Source organism: Rhynchophorus ferrugineus, unplaced genomic scaffold (genome assembly GCF_030347505.1).
Source record: "Rhynchophorus ferrugineus isolate W39M unplaced genomic scaffold, kcgeb_rfMv2 rfM13, whole genome shotgun sequence".
NCBI lineage: Eukaryota > Metazoa > Arthropoda > Insecta > Coleoptera > Curculionidae > Rhynchophorus > Rhynchophorus ferrugineus.
In genome coordinates this window covers 1,340,170-1,349,304 of record NW_027472592.1, presented here as the reverse complement: position 1 = coordinate 1,349,304, position 9,135 = coordinate 1,340,170, and positions in this window count along the sequence as shown.

The following is a 9,135-nucleotide window of genomic DNA, read 5'->3' as shown; positions in this document are numbered from 1 at the left end:
TCTGGCCCAAGTTAGAAACAGACTCTAAGGTGTAAAATTTCGATAGTCCATATCTCGGAAACTATAAGAGATAATGCAATTTGGCAATCGGCAACGTAATTAGCATGCCGAATATTACTTAGAATGTGAATTGGAGCGAAATCGCTAACTCATAAGACCATTTTACAATTCTGGCCCAAGTTAGAAGCAGAGCCAATATTGTTAGATGTCGATAGTCCATATCTCGGAAACTATAAGAGATAATGCAATTTGGCAATCGGCAGCGTAATTAGCATGCTGAATATTACTTGGAATGTGAATTGGAGCGAAATCGCTAATTCATAAGACCATTTTACAATTCTGGCCCAAGTTAGAAGCAGAGCCAATATTGTTAGATGTCGATAGTCCATATCTCGAAAACTATAAGAGATAATGCAATTTGGCAATCGGCAGCGTAATTAGCATGCCGAATATTACTTGGAATGTGAATTGGAACGAAATCGCTAATTCGTAAGAACATTTTACAATTTTGACCCCACTTAGAAACAGACTCTAAGGTGTAAAATTTCGATAGTCCATATCTCGGAAACTATAAGAGATAATGCAATTTGGCAATCGGCAACGTAATTAGCATGCCGAATATTACTTGGAATGTGAATTGGAGCGAAATCGCTAATTCATAAGACCATTTTACAATTCTGGCCCAAGTTAGAAGCAGAGCCCATATTGTCAGATGTCGATAGTCCATATCTCGGAAACTATAAGAGATAATGCAATTTGGCAATCGGCAACGTAATTAGCATGCCGAATATTACTTGGAATGTGAATTGGAACGAAATCGTTTATTCGTAAGACCATTTTACAATTCTGGCCCAATTTAGAAGCAGAACCAATTTTGTTAGATGTCGATAGTCCATATCTCGGAAACTATAAGAGATAATGCAATTTGGCAATCGGCAGCGTAATTAGCATGCCGAATATTACTTGGAATGTTAATTGGAACGAAATCGCTAATTCGTAAGACCATTTTACAATTTTGACCCCAGTTAGAAACAGACTCTAAGGTGTAAAATTTCGATTGTCCATATCTCGGAAACTATAAGAGATAATGCAATTTGGCAATCGGCAACGTAATTAGCATGCCGAATATTACTTAGAATGTGAATTGGAGCGAAATCGCTAACTCATAAGACCATTTTACAATTCTGGCCCAAGTTAGAAGCAGAGCCAATATTGTTAGATGTCGATAGTCCATATCTCGGAAACTATAAGAGATAATGCAATTTGGCAATCGGCAGCGTAATTAGCATGCCGAATATTACTTGGAATGTGAATTGGAGCGAAATCGCTAATTCATAAGACCATTTTACAATTCTGGCCCAAGTTAGAAGCAGAGCCAATATTGTTAGATGTCGATAGTCCATATCTCGGAAACTATAAGAGATAATGCAATTTGGCAAACGGCAGCGTAACTAGCATGCCGAATATTACTTGGAATGTGAATTGGAACGAAATCGCTAATTCGTAAGACCATTTTACAATTTTGACCCCAGTTAGAAACAGACTCTAAGGTGTAAAATTTCGATTGTCCATATCTCGGAAACTATAAGAGATAATGCAATTTGGCAATCGGCAACGTAATTAGCATGCCGAATATTACTTAGAATGTGAATTGGAGCGAAATTGCTAACTCATAAGACCATTTTACAATTCTGGCCTAAGTTAGAAGCAGAGCCAATATTGTTAGATGTCGATAGTCCATATCTCGGAAACTATAAGAGATAATGCAATTTGGCAATCGGCAGCGTAATTAGCATGCCGAATATTACTTGGAATGTGAATTGGAGCGAAATCGCTAATTCATAAGACCATTTTACAATTCTGGCCCAAGTTAGAAGCAGAGCCAATATTGTTAGATGTCGATAGTCCATATCTCGAAAACTATAAGAGATAATGCAATTTGGCAATCGGCAGCGTAATTAGCATGCCGAATATTACTTGGAATGTGAATTGGAACGAAATCGCTAATTCGTAAGGCCATTTTACAATTTTAACCCCACTTAGAAACAGACTCTAAGGTGTAAAATTTCGATAGTCCATATCTCGGAAACTATAAGAGATAATGCAATTTGGCAATCGTCAACGTAATTAGCATGCCGAATATTACTTGGAATGTGAATTGGAACGAAATCGCTAATTCATAAGACCATTTTACAATTCTGGCCCAAGATAGAAGCAGAGCCAATATTGTCAGATGTCGATAGTCCATATCTCGGAAACTATAAGAGATAATGCAATTTGGCAATCGGCAACGTAATTAGCATGCCGAATATTACTTGGAATGTGAATTGGAACGAAATCGCTAATTCATAAGACCATTTTACAATTTTGACCCCAGTTAGAAACAGACTCTAAGGTGTAAAATTTCGATTGTAAATATCTCGGAAACTATAAGAGATAATGCAATTTGGCAATCGGCAGCGTAATTAGCATGCCGAATATTACTTGGAATGTGAATTGGAACGAAATCGCTAATTCATAAGACCATTTTACTATTCTGGCCCAAGTTAGAAGCAGAGCCAATATTGTCAGATGTCGATAGTCCATATCTCGGAGACTATAAGAGATAATGCAATTTGGCAATCGGCAGCGTAATTAGCATGCCGAATATTACTTGGAATGTGAATTGGAGCGAAATCGCTAATTCATAAGACCATTTTACAATTCTGGCCCAAGTTAGAAGCAGAGCCAATATTGTTAGATGTCGATAGTCCATATCTCGAAAACTATAAGAGATAATGCAATTTGGCAATCGGCAGCGTAATTAGCATGCCGAATATTACTTGGAATGTGAATTGGAACGAAATCGCTAATTCGTAAGACCATTTTACAATTTTGACCCCACTTAGAAACAGACTCTAAGGTGTAAAATTTCGATAGTCCATATCTCGGAAACTATAAGAGATAATGCAATTTGGCAATCGGCAACGTAATTAGCATGCCGAATATTACTTGGAATGTGAATTGGAGCGAAATCGCTAATTCATAAGACCATTTTACAATTCTGGCCCAAGTTAGAAGCAGAGCCAATATTGTCAGATGTCGATAGTCCATATCTCGGAAACTATAAGAGATAATGCAATTTGGCAATCGGCAACGTAATTAGCATGCCGAATATTACTTGGAATGTGAATTGGAACGAAATCGTTTATTCGTAAGACCATTTTACAATTCTGGCCCAATTTAGAAGCAGAGCCAATTTTGTTAGATGTCGATAGTCCATATCTCGGAAACTATAAGAGATAATGCAATTTGGCAATCGGCAGCGTAATTAGCATGCCGAATATTACTTGGAATGTGAATTGGAACGAAATCGCTAATTCGTAAGACCATTTTACAATTTTGACCCCAGTTAGAAACAGACTCTAAGGTGTAAAATTTCGATTGTCCATATCTCGGAAACTATAAGAGATAATGCAATTTGGCAATCGGCAACGTAATTAGGATGCCGAATATTACTTAGAATGTTAATTGGAGCGAAATCGCTAATTCATAAGACCATTTTACAATTCTGGCCCAAGTTAGAAGCAGAGCCAATATTTTCAGATGTCGATAGTCCATATCTCGGAAACTATAAGAGATAATGCAATTTGGCAATCGGCAACGTAATTAGGATGCCGAGTATTACTTAGAATGTGAATTGGAGCGAAATCGTTGGAGCGAGATCGCTAATTCATAAGACCATTTTACAATTCTGGCCCAAGTTAGAAGCAGAGCCAATATTTTCAGATGTCGATAGTCCATATCTCGGAAACTATAAGAGATAATGCAATTTGGCAATCGGCAACGTAATTAGCATGCCGAGTATTACTTGGAATGTGAATTGGAACGAAATCGCTAATTCGTAAGACCATTTTACAATTTTGACCCCAGTTAGAAACAGACTCTAAGGTGTAAAATTTCGATTGTCCATATCTCGGAAACTATAAGAGATAATGCAATTTGGCAATCGGCAGCGTAATTAGCATGCCGAATATTACTTGGAATGTGAATTGGAGGGAAATCGCTAATTCATAAGACCATTTTACAATTCTGGCCCAAGTTAGAAGCAGAGCCAATATTGTTAGATGTCGATAGTCCATATCTCGGAAACTATAAGAGATAATGCAATTTGGCAATCGGCAGCGTAACTAGCATGCCGAATATTACTTGGAATGTGAATTGGAACGAAATCGCTAATTCGTAAGACCATTTTACAATTTTGACCCCAGTTAGAAACAGACTCTAAGGTGTAAAATTTCGATTGTCCATATCTCGGAAACTATAAGAGATAATGCAATTTGGCAATCGGCAGCGTAATTAGGATGCCGAGTATTACTTAGAATGTGAATTGGAGCGAAATCGCTAATTCATAAGACCATTTTACAATTCTGGCCCAAGTTAGAAGCAGAGCCAATATTTTCAGATGTCGATAGTCCATATCTCGGAAACTATAAGAGATAATGCAATTTGGCAATCGGCAACGTAATTAGCATGCCGAGTATTACTTGGAATGTGAATTGGAACGAAATCGCTAATTCGTAAGACCATTTTACAATTTTGACCCCAGTTAGAAACAGACTCTAAGGTGTAAAATTTCGATTGTCCATATCTCGGAAACTATAAGAGATAATGCAATTTGGCAATCGGCAACGTAATTAGCATGCCGAATATTACTTAGAATGTGAATTGGAGCGAAATCGCTAACTCATAAGACCATTTTACAATTCTGGCCCAAGTTAGAAGCAGAGCCAATATTGTTAGATGTCGATAGTCCATATCTCGGAAACTATAAGAGATAATGCAATTTGGCAATCGGCAGCGTAATTAGCATGCCGAATATTACTTGGAATGTGAATTGGAGCGAAATCGCTTATTCATAAGACCATTTTACAATTCTGGCCCAAGTTAGAAGCAGAGCCAATATTGTTAGATGTCGATAGTCCATATCTCGAAAACTATAAGAGATAATGCAATTTGGCAATCGGCAGCGTAATTAGCATGCCGAATATTACTTGGAATGTGAATTGGAACGAAATCGCTAATTCGTAAGACCATTTTACAATTTTAACCCCACTTAGAAACAGACTCTAAGGTGTAAAATTTCGATAGTCCATATCTCGGAAACTATAAGAGATAATGCAATTTGGCAATCGGCAACGTAATTAGCATGCCGAATATTACTTGGAATGTGAATTGGAGCGAAATCGCTAATTCATAAGACCATTTTACAATTTTGACCCCAGTTCGAAACAGACTCTAAGGTGTAAAATTTCGATTGTCCATATCTCGGAAACTATAAGAGATAATGCAATTTGGCAATCGGCAGCGTAATTAGCATGACGAATATTACTTGGAATGTGAATTGGAACGAAATCGCTAATTCATAAGGCCATTTTACAATTCTGGCCCAAGTTAGAAGCAGAGCCAATATTGTCAGATGTCGATAGTCCATATCTCGGAAACTGTAAGAGATAATGCAATTTGGCAATCGGCAACGTAATTAGCATGCCGAATATTACTTGGAATGTGAATTGGAACGAAATCGCTAATTCGTAAGACCATTTTACAATTTTGACCCCAGTTAGAAACAGAATCTAAGGTGTAAAATTTCGATTGTCCATATCTCGGAAACTATAAGAAATAATGCAATTTGGCAATCGGCAGCGTAATTAGCATGCCGAATATTACTTGGAATGTGAATTGGAACGAAATCGCTAATTCATAAGACCATTTTACAATTCTGGCCCAAGTTAGAAGCAGAGCCAATATTGTCAGATGTCGATAGTCCATATCTCGGAAACTATAAGAAATAATGCAATTTGGCAATCGGCAGCGTAATTAGCATGCCGAATATTACTTGGAATGTGAATTGGAACGAAATCGCTAATTCATAAGACCATTTTACAATTCTGGCCCAAGTTAGAAGCAGAGCCAATATTGTCAGATGTCGATAGTCCATATCTCGGAAACTATAAGAGATAATGCAATTTGGCAATCGACAACGTAATTAGCATGCCGAATATTACTTGGAATGTGAATTGGAACGAAATCGCTAATTCCTAAGACCATTTTACAATTTTGACCCCAGTTTGAAACATTCTCTAAGGTGTAAAATTTCGATTGTCCATATCTCGGAAACTATAAGAGATAATGCAATTTGGCAATCGGCAGCGTAATTAGCATGCCGAATATTACTTGAAATGTGAATTGGAACGAAATCGCTAATTCATAAGTCCATTTTACAATTCTGGCCCAAGTTAGAAGCAGAGCCAATATTGTCAGATTTCGATAGTCCATATCTCGGAAACTATAAGAGATAATGCAATTTGGCAATCGGCAACGTAATTAGCATGCCGAATATTACTTGGGATGTGAATTGGAACGAAATCGCTAATTCGTAAGACCATTTTACAATTTTGACCCCAGTTAGAAACAGACTCTAAGGTGTAAAATTTCGATTGTCCATATCTCGGAAACTATAAGAGATAATGCAATTTGGCAATCGGCAGCGTAATTAGCATGCCGAATATTATTTGGAATGTGAATTGGAACGAAATTGCTAATTCATAAGACCATTTTACAATTCTGGCCCAAGTTAGAAGCAGAGCCAATATTGTCAGATGTCGATAGTCCATATCTCGGAAACTATAAGAAATAATGCAATTTGGCAATCGGCAACGTAATTATCATGCCGAATATTACTTAGAATGTGAATTGGAGCGAAATCGCTAACTCATAAGACCATTTTACAATTCTGGCCCAAGTTAGAAGCAGAGCCAATATTGTCAGATGTCGATAGTCCATTTTACAAGACCATTTTACAATTCTGGCCCAAGTTAGAAACAGACTCTAAGGTGTAAAATTTCGATAGTCCATATCTCGGAAACTATAAGAGATAATGCAATTTGGCAACCGGCAACGTAATTAGCATGCCGAATATTACTTGGAATGTGAATTGGAGCGAAATCGCTAATTCATAAGACCATTTTACAATTCTGGCCCTAGTTAGAAGCAGAGCCAATATTGTTAGATGTCGATAGTCCATATCTCGGAAACTATAAGAGATAATGCAATTTGGCAATCGGCAACGTAATTAGCATGCCGAATATTACTTGGAATGTGAATTGGAGCGAAATCGCTAATTCATAAGACCATTTTACAATTCTGGCCCAAGTTAGAAGCAGAGCCAATATTGTCAGATGTCGATAGTCCATATCTCGGAAACTATAAGAGATAATGCAATTTGGCAATCGGCAACGTAATTAGCATGCCGAATATTACTTGGAATGTGAATTGGAACGAAATCGCTAATTCGTAAGACCATTTTACAATTCTGGCCCCAGTTAGAAACAGACTCTAAGGTGTAAAATTTCGATAGTCCATATCTCGGAAACTATAAGAGATAATGCAATTTGGCAATCGGCAACGTAATTAGCATGCCGAATATTACTTGGAATGTGAATTGGAGCGAAATCGCTAATTCATAAGACCAGTTTACAATTCTGGCCCAAGTTAGAAGCAGAGCCAATATTGTCAGATGTCGATAGTCCATATCTCGGAAACTATAAGAGATAATGCAATTTGGCAATCGGCAGCGTAATTAGCTTGCCGAATATTACTTGGAATGTGAATTGGAACGAAATCGCTAATTCATAAGACCATTTTACAATTCTGGCCCAAGTTAGAAGCAGAGCCAATATTGTCAGATGTCGATAGTCCATATCTCGGAAACTATAAGAGATAATGCAATTTGGCAATCGGCAACGTAATTAGCATGCCGAATATTACTTGGAATGTGAATTGGAACGAAATCGTTAAGTCGTAAGACCATTTTACAATTCTGGCCCAAGTTAGAAGCAGAGCCAATATTGTCAGATGTCGATAGTCCATATCTCGGAAACTATAAGAGATAATGCAATTTGGCTATCGGCAACGTAATTAGCATGCCGAGTATTACTTGGAATGTGAATTGGAACGAAATCGCTAATTCGTAAGACCATTTTACAATTTTGACCCCAGTTAGAAACAGACTCTAAGGTGTAAAATTTCGATTGTCCATATCTCGGAAACTATAAGAGATTTTACAATTCTGGCCCAAGTTAGAAACAGACTCTAAGGTGTAAAATTTCGATAGTCCATATCTCGGAAACTATAAGAGATAATGCAATTTGGCAATCGGCAACGTAATTAGCATGCCGAATATTACTTGGAATGTGAATTGGAGCGAAATCGCTAATTCATAAGACCATTTTACAATTCTGGCCCTAGTTAGAAGCAGAGCCAATATTGTTAGATGTCGATAGTCCATATCTCGGAAACTATAAGAGATAATGCAATTTGGCAATCGGCAACGTAATTAGCATGCCGAATATTACTTGGAATGTGAATTGGAGCGAAATCGCTAATTCATAAGACCATTTTACAATTCTGGCCCAAGTTAGAAGCAGAGCCAATATTGTCAGATGTCGATAGTCCATATCTCGGAAACTATAAGAGATAATGCAATTTGGCAATCGGCAACGTAATTAGCATGCGGAATATTACTTGGAATGTGAATTGGAACGAAATCGCTAATTCGTAAGACCATTTTACAATTCTGGCCCCAGTTAGAAACAGACTCTAAGGTGTAAAATTTCGATAGTCCATATCTCGGAAACTATAAGAGATAATGCAATTTGGCAATCGGCAACGTAATTAGCATGCCGAATATTACTTGGAATGTGAATTGGAGCGAAATCGCTAATTCATAAGACCAGTTTACAATTCTGGCCCAAGTTAGAAGCAGAGCCAATATTGTCAGATGTCGATAGTCCATATCTCGGAAACTATAACAGATAATGCAATTTGGCAATCGGCAGCGTAATTAGCTTGCCGAATATTACTTGGAATGTGAATTGGAACGAAATCGTTAATTCGTAAGACCATTTTACAATTCTGGCCCAAGTTAGAAGCAGAGCCAATATTGTCAGATGTCGATAGTCCATATCTCGGAAACTATAAGAGATAATGCAATTTGGCAATCGGCAACGTAATTAGCATGCCGAGTATTACTTGGAATGTGAATTGGAACGAAATCGCTAATTCGTAAGACCATTTTACAATTTTGACCCCAGT